At 34.6% G+C, this 11,669-nt stretch overlaps 1 long non-coding RNA gene across 2 annotated transcripts in view; it reads left to right on the forward strand.

The window, feature by feature from the left end:
* Positions 1-4,917, forward strand: part of LOC133660786 (uncharacterized) — an 8,838-nt gene extending 3,921 nt beyond the window's left edge. For both annotated transcript variants that reach the window (XR_009827895.1, XR_009827894.1), the window contains exon 3: positions 3,784-4,917. This is a non-coding gene — a long non-coding RNA (uncharacterized LOC133660786). The remainder of the gene's footprint in view (positions 1-3,783) is intronic.
* Positions 4,918-11,669: the final 6,752 nt, after the last annotated feature.

An 11,669-nucleotide genomic window follows, 5' to 3' on the forward strand; every position in this document is an offset into this window, starting at 1 on the left:
AAGTGCTCCCCCTTTGGCCAAAATTAATTCAAATAAAAATAAAAAATATGTATATAGAGACATACTGTAATAACTTGAAGTAAATAATGATTAAAAACCAATTACAAAGAAAAAATAAAATAAAAATGTTTTCAACTAAAAGCTGACCTTTTTTATATTTGCATAGTATGTATATATTATTAATGTTGTAAATACAAATCTTTATATATCTAGAAAGGGTGGTCCTTAAAAGGTAGGCATTTTTCGGAGGTCTCAAGAAGGTAAGAAATACAAGAATGTGTGTGTGTGTGTGTGTTCTTGTATTTCTACCCTTCTTGAGACATCCACAAGGAAATGTACCTTCCATATGAGGAGGTGTGAACAAGTGAGGACATAAATCATGGTCCCAATACAGAAAACCATTGCATCTAATAGAGAATGTCTCATTTGCACCCCTGGTGGTGAAATCTGTCAAAATGAGGGTGGTCCCAAAAAGGAGGGATTTTTCAAATTGACCGTGTGTCGGTTTTAAAAGTGCTCCTCTCTGGTCAACATATGAAATAACAAGTGTGTGTAAAAATTTTAAGTGCTCCCCCTCTGGCCAACATATGTAATAACCAGTGTGTGTAAGAAATGTAAATGTGCCCCGCTTTGGCTAAAATGTATTAAAAAATAAAATAAAATATGTATATAGAGACATATTGTAATAACTCGAAGTAAATAATGAAGATTAAAAACCAATTACAAACAAAAAATTCAAAAAAAGTTTGTTTTACTAAAAGCTGACCTTTTTTATATTTGCATAGTATGTATATATTATTATTGTTGTAAATACAAATCTTTATATATGTAGGAAGGGTGGTCCTTAAAAGGTAGGCATTTTTCGGAGGTCTCAAGAAGGTAGGAAATACAAGAATGTGTGTGTGTGTTCTTGTATTTCTACCCTTCTTGAGACATCAACAAGGAAAAGTACCTTCCATATGAGGAGGTGTGAACAAGTTAGGACATAAATAATGGTCCCAATACGGAAAACTATTGCATCTAATAGAGAATGTCTCATTTGCACCCCTGGTGGTGAAATCTATCAAAATGAGGGTGGTCCCAAAAAGGAGGGATTTTTGAAATTGACTGTGTGTCGGTTTTAAAAGTGCTCCCCCTCTGGCCAACATATGAAATAACAAGTGTGTGTAAGAAATTTAAATGTGCCCCGCTTTGGCTAAAATGTATTAAAAAATAAAATAAAATATGTATATAGAGACATATTGTAATAACTCGAAGTAAATAATGAAGATTAAAAACCAATTACAAACAAAAAATTCAACAAAGTTTGTTTTACTAAAAGCTGACCTTTTTTATATTTGCATAGTATGTATATATTATTAATGTTGTAAATACAAATCTTTATATATCTGGAAAGGGGGGTCCTAAAGAGGTAGGCATTTGTCGGAGGTCTCAAGAAGGTAAGAAATACAAGAATGTGTGTGTGTGTGTGTGTGTGTGTGTGTTCTTGTATTTCTACCCTTCTTGAGACATCAACAAGGAAAAGTAGCTTCCCTATGAGGAGGTGTGAACAAGTGAGGACATAAATCATGGTCCCAATACAGAAAACCATTGCATCTAATAGAGAATGTCTCATTTGCACCCCTGGTGGTGAAATATATCAAAATGAGTGTGGTCCCAAAAAGGAGGGATTTTTGAAATTGACTATGTGTCAGTTTTAAAAGTGCTCCCCCTCTGGCCAACATATGAAATAACAAGTGTGTGTAAGGAATTTAAATGTGCCCCGCTTTGGCTAAAATTAATTTAAAAATAAAACAAAATATGTATATAGAGACATATTGTAATAATTGAAGTAAATATTGAAGATGAAAAAACAATTAAAAACAAAAAATTCAACAAAATGTGTTTTACCAAAAGTTTACCTTTTTTATATTTGCATAGTATGTATATATTATTAATGTTGTAAATACACATCTTTATATATCTAGAAAGGGTGGTCCTAAAGAGGTAGGCATTTTTCGGAGGTCTCAAGAAGGTAACACATACAAGAATGTGTGTGTGTGTGTGTGTGTGTGTGTGTGTGTGTGTGTGTGTGTGTTCTTGTATTTCTACCCTTCTTGAGACATCAACAAGGAAAAGTACCTTCCATATGAGGAGGTGTGAACAAGTGAGGACATAAATCATGGTCCCAATACGGAAAAAACCATCACATCTAATAGAGAATGTCTCATTTGCACCCCTGGTGGTGAAATATATCAAAATGAGTGTGGTCCCAAAAAGGAGGGATTTTTTTCATATTGACTGTGTGTCAGTTTTAAAAGTGCTCCCCCTCTGGCCAACATATGAAATAACAAGTGTGTGTAAGGAATTTAAATGTGCCACGCTTTGGCTAAAATTAATTAAAAAATTAAAACAAAATATGTATATAGAGACATATTGTAATAACTCGAAGTAAATAATGAAGATTAAAAACAAATTACAAACAAAAAATTCAACAAAGTTTGTTTTACTAAAAGCTTACCTTTTTCATATTTGCATAGTATGTATATATTATTAATGTTGTAAATACAAATCTTTATATATCTGGAAAGGGTGGTCCTAAAGAGGTAGGCATTTTTCGGAGGTCTCAAGAAGGTAAGAAATACAAGAATATGTGTGTGTGTGTGTGTGTGCGTGTGTGTGTGTGTGTGTGTGTGTGTGTTCTTGTATTTCTACCCTTCTTGAGACATCAACAAGTAAAAGTAGCTTCCATATGAGGAGGTGTGAACAAGTTCGGACATAAATCATGGTCCCAATACGGGAAAACCATTGCATCTAATAGAGAATGTCTCATTTGCACCCCTGGTGGTGAAATATATCAAAATGAGGGTGGTCCCAAAAAGGAGGGATTTTTTTCATATTGACTGTGTGTCAGTTTTAAAAGTGCTCCCCCTCTGGCCAACATATGAAATAACAAGTGTGTGTAAGGAATTTAAATGTGCCACGCTTTGGCTAAACTTAATTAAAAAATAAAACAAAATATGTATATAGAGACATATTGTAATAATTGAAGTAAATATTGAAGATGAAAAAACAATTAAAAACAAAAAATTCAACAAAATGTGTTTTACCAAAAGGTGACCTTTTTTATATTTGCATAGTATGTATATATTATTAATGTTGTAAATACAAATCTTTATATATCTAGAAAGGGGGGTCCGAAAGAGGTAGGCATTTTTCGGAGTTCTCAAGAAGGTAACCCATACAAGAATGTGTGTGTGTGTGCGTGTGTGTGCGTGTGTGTGTGTGCGTGCGTGTGCGTGTTTCCACAGCAACTACTTTTATGATTCCATTGGCCAGCAACTGCACGCGTGTCGTTTGTTTATGTCCTTTTATTATTGACAGGCTTTGTTCCAAAGGCGTCCATTTGCAGCTTTCACACATGACCAGGCCTTCAAGCACACACGCACACACACACACACACACACGCACGCACGCACGCACGCACGCACGCACGCACGCACGCACGCACGCACGCACGCACGCACGCACACACACACACACACACACACACACACACACACACACACACACACACACACACACACACACACACACACACACACACAGCTAAAAGAGCCTCCTCTGTGTCAATGTGGAGTCGAGAGTAAGATAAAGGATTTATGCCTCATTATGTCGGCGTCTTCCTCATCATATTTAAATTGGCAAATAAATGATGAGACGGCTGGTTAACGAGTGTCGGGAAAAGTGGCGTTACAAAACAGTAACATGAAATCTACTTCATTATTCGTTCGTCCGTTGCAGGTGGCGACACTGTTACCGATGCATTTGACGTCACGCGGCACGCTACTTTTTATGTCAACAAGACAAGCGTCAGAAGCGCCACTCGAAAAGGAACTCGATATCTAATAGGAAGAGGCAACATCACACAGCAAACAACGTGCAACATGTAAGTACACACATACAGTCCTACTACTACTACTACTACTAAGAGAGAATAACGAACAACACATCAAAAAAGGGACAAGCTCGCAATCCTTCGATACCCCATGTGTGGACAAGGAGACTACAGCCATCAAAGCACTTAACTCATTAGAGCTAACACAATCCAATGAAAAGATTCAACAGCGATGCCATCACTGCCACCGCTCAGCTAACAAATGCCGCTCTCGTTGACGTCGCACTTCCCTAGGCAACAGGCCCGCACTCTGCTCTCATGAAACGTCTCCTAACTCCATAAGCCAGATATTTCAAGATTTTTTTTCGAAGTAACGCATTAATTACTTTCCCTCGTATTTGATAACATTTACTCAAGAGTAATTCCATGAGTAATCCAATTACCTTTTTGGGAAAGTAACAAGTAACTATAATTAGTTACTTTTTAAAATAAATAATTTGCTGAAACCTGCTAGTTACGCAGAGTAAAACGCTTAAGCCAAGGCTGCGTGCAAGCAGATGTTCATTTATATTCTTAAATTATGTTTTTGTATTAAAAAATACCTAATATTTTAGCCTCCCTCCTGCTGTTAGAATAATTATGTATATATTATCACACAACTCTTATGCTTAAAGGCCGTTGCTATAGTTATTATCAATTGTGCTGAAGTTGTACTTTTCTATCCGTGCAAAGGGACAACTTGCAATCTTGGATTGCGAGTCGTCTCGTATCAGTGTTTGTGTCCAGACCCGGCCTGCTGACTGCCAAGGGCGGACATCGAGTACCTTGACGCAGACAAAGCAGAGACACGGCGATATCACGAGTGTCAGCATTTTTCCATTTCTGAATAATCTTATATCGTGTCTAACTGGGGCCGCTGAAATGACCCCCCCTTCCTGCAGAAGCAGCCTCAGTGATGTAACCAGGGACCTCCCAAATAAATAGAGGAGCACGTGGGCTGTGCCTTAGGGCGTAGGTTGGAACTGTAACTGAGTGTACAGCCCAACACGTCTCTCCTCATTGAGCAAAATTGAACTCTGTGTCTGCATGATTCCTTGCTTCTTGTCTGTTTAATAGATGTCATCAGTGTTTGAACCTGACACCTGCACATACAGTACATCATAGTTGTGTATATCTATAGTATTTATATGTAATGTGGGTATTATATTTTGTCAATTTTATATTGGACCATCTCAAATGTTCACATTTTTATTTATATTTGTAATTAGAAAAATTGTTTATGTTGATTCTTTTTTGGTATTTTGTTATGAAAAATATGTTTTTATGGTATGAAGCATGAACATATATTTTGTCTGTATATATATATATATATATATATATATATATATATATATATATATATATATATATATATATATATATATATATATATATTAGGGCTGCAACTAACAACTAATTTGATAATCGATTAATCTGTCGATTATTACTTCGATTAATCGATCGATAATCAGATAAAAGAGACAAACTACATTTCGATCCTTTCCAGTATTTTATTGGGGAAAAAAACAGCATACTGGCAACATACTTATTTTGATTATTGTTTCTCAGCTGTTTGTAAATGTTGCAGTTTATAAATAAAGGTTTATAAAAAAATAATAATAATAAAATCCAAAAAAATGTATATATATATATATATATATATATATATATATATATATATATATATATATATATATATATATATATATATATAAAATTGGCCTCTGTGCATGCACATAGCATAGATCCAACGAATCGATGACTAAATTAATCGCCAACTATTTTTATAATGGATTTTAATCGATTTAATTGATTAGTTGTTGCAGCCCTAATATATATATATACATATATATACATATATATATATATATATATATATATATATATATATATATATATACACATATATATATATATATATATATATATATATATATATATATATACACATATATATACAGTGTATATATATACTATATAAATATATATATATATATATACGTATATATATATATATATATATATATATATATATATATATATATATATATATACACATATATATATGTATATATATATATATATATATATATATATATATATATGTGTGTGTGTATATATATATATATATATGTATATATATATATATATATATATATATATATATATGTATATGTGTGTGTGTATATATATATATATATATATATATATATATATATATATATATATATATATATATATATATATATATATATATGTATATGTATATATATATATACTGTATATGTATAACCCTTACATTAAGTTAATATCAATGATAAATAAAGACATGTTTTATATTAAAATTTTGTTTGAATAGTAATTGACAGTTATTTTACAATAAGCACATGTCCCCTTGTAAAACGTTTAAAAATGCTTACATTTCAGTTTTTTGATTGAGAAGGTTAACAAGCAAAAACAGCCTGTCAGTCTAACGGTGTCGTGGTCATGGCTTGAATGCTAATTGGGCCTTGTAAAGTCTGCCTAGCAACAACCTTTCAGCAGTAAAAGTAGTCCCAAGCAACCATGTTGAGCCACGCAGTTACACATTTTATAACAGGTCATGAATTATTTTTGGACTTTGATCCATTCCTACCCGTGAAAGCAGGTACTAGTTTTTTCTCGTTTACTCGCTTCTTTGTTGACCAGATTTGTCTGCCGTTGTAATGAAGAAACATAAACACCCCCGCTAAAGTTTGTTTACCTTTTTATGTTCCAAAGTCTCCAATGAGCTGCAGCAACGAGTTTTATTGCCGAGGAAAAGTGAAAAGTCAGTATGAAGCTAAGCAAAACTAAAATAATGCTATTTGGTAACAGTAGAAGAGCACGTCAAACACAAATAAAAATAGACGGAGTAGACATTGAAAGAGTAAAATAAATAACATTTGGGGTGTAATGATAGATGAGAAAATGAACTGGAAATCACATGTAAAAACAAGAAACACGTCAATAATGAATATGTAATCACTCCATATTCTCTACTGCTCGCTGGTGTTACCATATCTGAGTTGTTGTGCACAAAAATAGCGAAATACCGCAACTACAAAAGTACACTTTATTCTCTAACCATGACACAAAAAAGATCAGTTAGAATTATATATACTGTTGGATAGAGAGAACATTAAGCATTTTTATTTATTGAATCAAAAATATTGAAATTAAATGACTTTTGCCAACACCTAAAATGACTATATGTACAAAGCAAACAAAAAGTACAACAACTTTTCTCAACAAAAAAGGAGATATAAAAACCGAGATAAAAATGTAATTTCAAACATTTGTGTGCACACACAACACTTAAAACCTTTAGCATATCAACTCCTAAAAAACTACCCCACACACCATAATTCCTTCTCCACCAAGTTTCACACTCGGCACAATGCATTCCAAAATGTAGCATTCTCCTGGCAACCTCCAAACCCAGACTGGTCCATCAGATTGCCAGATGGAAAAGCGTGATTCATCAGTCCAGAGAAGGCATCTCAACTGCTCTAAAGTCCAGTGGTGATGTGCTTTACACCACTGGTCCACAACCACCGGGCCGCGGCCACACAAGAAGTTAAAAAAAATTAAATTAAATTAAAAAAAATAAAATAATAAATAAAAAATGTTTTTTTAATTAAATCAACATAAAAAACACAATATATACATTATATATCAATATAAATCAATACAGTCTGCAGGGATACAGTCCGTAAGCACACATGATTGTATTTCTTTATGACAAAAAAAAAAAAATTGGGGGGGGGACCACTGCTTTACACCACTGAATCCCACGCTTTGCATTAGACTTGGTTGGTTTACATCAGGGGTCACCAACCTTTTTGAAAGCAAGAGCTACTTCTTGGGTAGTGATTAATGTGAAGGGCTACCAGTTTGATACACACTTCAATAGATTGCCAGAAATAGCCAATTTGCTCAATTTACCTTTAACTCTATGTTATTATTAATAATTAATGATATTTACACTTAATTGAACGGTTAAAAAGAGGAGAAAACACGAACAAAATGACAATTAAATTTTTAAACATAGTTTATCTTCAATTTCAACTCTTTCAAATTCAAAATTTAACCGAAAAAAAATAAGAGAAAAACTAGCTAATTTGAATCTTTGAAAAAAAAAAGTATTAAAAAAAGAATTTATGGAACATCATTAGTAATTTTTCCTGATTAAGATTAATTTTTGAATTTTGATGACATGTTTTAAATAGGTTAAAATCCAATCTACACTTTGTTAGAATATATAACAAATTGGACCAAGCTCTATTTCTAACAAAGACAAATCATTATTTCTTCTAGATTTTCCAGAACAAAATTTTTAAAAGAAATTCAAAAGACTTTGAAATAAGATTCAAATTTGATTCTACAGATTTTCTAGATTTGCAGAATAATTTTTTGAAATTTTAATCATAATAAGTTTGAAGAAATATTTCACAAATATTCTTCGTCGAAAAAACAGAAGCTAAAATGAAGAATTAAATTAAAATGTATTTATTATTCTTCACAATAAAAAAAAAAATTACTTGAACATTGATTTAAATTGTCAGGAAAGAAGAGGAAGGAATTTAAAAGATAAAAAGGTATTTGTGTTTAAAAATCCTAAAATCACTTTTAAGGTTGTATTTTTTCTCTAAAATTGTCTTTCTGAAAGTTATAAGAAGCAAAGTAAAAAAATAATGAATTTATTTAAACAAGTGAAGACCAAGTCTTTAAAATATTTTCTTGGATTTTCAAATTCTATTTGAGTTTTGTCTCTCTTAGAATTAAAAATGTCGGGCAAAGCGAGACCAGCTTGCTAGTAAATAAATCCAATTAAAAAAATAGAGGCAGCTCACTGGTAAGTGCTGCTATTTGAGCTATTTTTAGAACAGGCCAGCGGGCGACTCATCTGGTCCTTACGGGCTACCTGGTGCCCGCGGGCACCGCGTTGGTGACCCCTGGTATAGATGCAGCTGCTCGGCCATGGAAACCCATTCCATGAAGCTCTCTGCGTACTGTACGTGGGCTAATTGGAAGGTCACATGAAGTTTGGAGCTCTGTCACGACTGACTGTGCGGGGGGTCTTTGCACTATGCGCTTCAGCACCCGCTGACCCCTCTGTCAGTTCACGTGGGCCTACCACTTGGTGGCTGAGTTGCTGTTGTTCCCCAAACTCTTCACTTTTCTTATAATAAAGCCGACAGTTGACTTTGGAATATTTAGGAGCGAGGAAATCTCCCGACTGGATTTGTTGCACTGGTGGCATCCTGTGACAGTCCCACGCTGGAAATCACTGAAAGCGGCCCATTCTTTCACAAATGTTTGTGGAAACAGTCTCCATGCCTAAGTGCTTTTATACACAAGTGATTAGGACACCTGATTCGCATCATTTGGACGGGTGGCCAAATACTTTTGGCAATATAGTGTATTTACATAGACACTTAAGCTGGATTTTAACCTACGCTGGCATACTGTCTGCCATTGTGACTGTGTAACAAATACTGTATATTGGACACTGCAGGGGAAGTTGTCTATTTTCCTGTTACGTCTGGCAATGGAATTAGGCATAAATGAATTATGGACACAAACAAGCACGTAAACAACAATTATTGGCCAACGCATTCATTAAAAGTGATTTTCCCGATCATATTTCTAGTCGTTTTGTTCTCATTGTTAGAACTAAGAAATGCACCTGATTCGCATCATTTGGATGGGTGGCCAAATACTTTTGGCAATATAGTGTACATGTAACCGAAATGTCTGGTGTTAAGCGGTGAGACGGGGTGTTGCAGAGGCCGATTTGAGGAGAGGCCGGCTCGCAGAGGAGAAGAGAGACAGGAGGGAAACGTACTGCAACTTAGGGATGTGCGTATCGATCCTGTGGTATCGATATATCGATACTCACACGCTACTCATTTGGCATCACTTTTCTGAAAAAAGTATCGATATAAACCAAAAAACGGCGTGTGGGGGGTGCAAGCATCACTTTTAGATGTTTTTGATTACTTACTTTAAGGCCTACTGAAAGCCACTACTAGCGACCACGCAGTCTGATAGTTTATATATCAATGATGAAATCTTAACATTGCAACACATGCCAATACGGCCGGGTTAACTTACAAAGTGACATTTAAAATTTCCTGGGAAATATCCGGCTGAAACGTCGCGGTATGATGACGTATGCGCGTGACGAAGTCAGTATAACGGAAGTTATGGTACCCCGTAGAATCCTATACAAAAAGCTCTGTTTTCATTTCATAATTCCACAGTATTCTGGACATCTTTTGCAATTTGTTTAATGAACAATGAAGGCTGCAAAGAAGACAGTTGTAGGTGGGATCGGTGTATTAGCAGCGGACTACAGCAACACAACCAGGAGGACTTTGTTGGAGCGCTAGCCGCGCTAGCCGCGCTAGCCGCCGACCTCACCTTGACTTCCTACGTCTCCGGGCCGCCAAACGCATCGGGTGAAGTCCTTCGTCCTTCTGCATACGAACTGTCTTTCGTATGCAGGTTTATAGGACAAGGAAATCCTACTTTATTGTGATAAGGAAATTATTGACTATGCTTCAGAGAAGTGCTATAAGTTTACTTCCACAAAGAGGTTTGAAACATAACATTGTTATGAATAAATGTTTTTTTAAGCTTTTTCTACCAATACTTTTTTTTTGAGGAATAAGAAAAGTGAAAATGTGTATATTTTTGTTTATATTGAATTTTATTATATATTGACCATAACGAATGTGGTATAAAGGGTCTGTATTTGTCTTGTGATTTGTCTTAAATAATAACTATAGTAATAATATTTTTGACTGACAAAAACTGCCAATAATAAAATAATGGTATCGGTATCGGTATTGGTATCGATGAAAATGCAAGAAAAAGTATCGGTATCGTATCGAATCCTAAAAGTGCGGTATCGCCCATCCCTACTGCAACTACCATCACACAGCAGGTCTCTTTATGTTTAATTGGACCGTAAGATTTTTTTTTTGTTCAAATAAAGCCAATAATGCCATTTTTTTGTGTTCCCCTTTATTTATAAAAATATCGAAAAGTATCGAAATACATTTTGGAACCGGTGTAAATGGCAGCAAATTTTGTTCATGAGAAAAATGCAGTTCTGTCATGTTACGTTTTTTTTTTTTTTGTGCCTTTATTTTGAAGAGCCCACTCTTATTCTGTTACTTCCTTTATTGCTGACGCTTGACTTCCTGCTGCCGTTCCCGTCTGACAACAGCATGCTCACGTTACTCCAGGACTGGTAAAACATGCTGACAAAGATATATTTGTCATATTCTGTGTGAACATTTGTGAGAGGTTATTTTATTGCGCCTCGTGTTTGTGTCGTTTGTATGTCACATTTAAGGGGAGTCACGACGAGCTGTGTGTTGGAAGCTAGGCTAACATAGCTGAGCAAACTTGGCGCCCTTGGAAGCGGAAAGGAGGTAGGAGGAGACTAATGGTTCATTTCATTTTAAAACAAACGGGAAAATGCCTTTATTTTTTATTTACCTTAAAAGTTTTGTTTATAAGTGTAACCTATTGTTAAGTTAAGTTCCTGTTATAAGCTGTTATACAGTGTATGCCTTGAGCTCTTATTTTGAAGGCGCCAAAAGCGGACGTGTGACACGTTGTGGTGGAGAGGAGGTTTTTGAAAAGAGAGAAAATAAAGTGGTCCTCTTTTAAAACTGGAGCCTCCGTGTTTGTTATTTTATAGTTTTATACAGTATAG

This window comes from Entelurus aequoreus, linkage group LG11 (genome assembly GCF_033978785.1).
Source record: "Entelurus aequoreus isolate RoL-2023_Sb linkage group LG11, RoL_Eaeq_v1.1, whole genome shotgun sequence".
NCBI lineage: Eukaryota > Metazoa > Chordata > Actinopteri > Syngnathiformes > Syngnathidae > Entelurus > Entelurus aequoreus.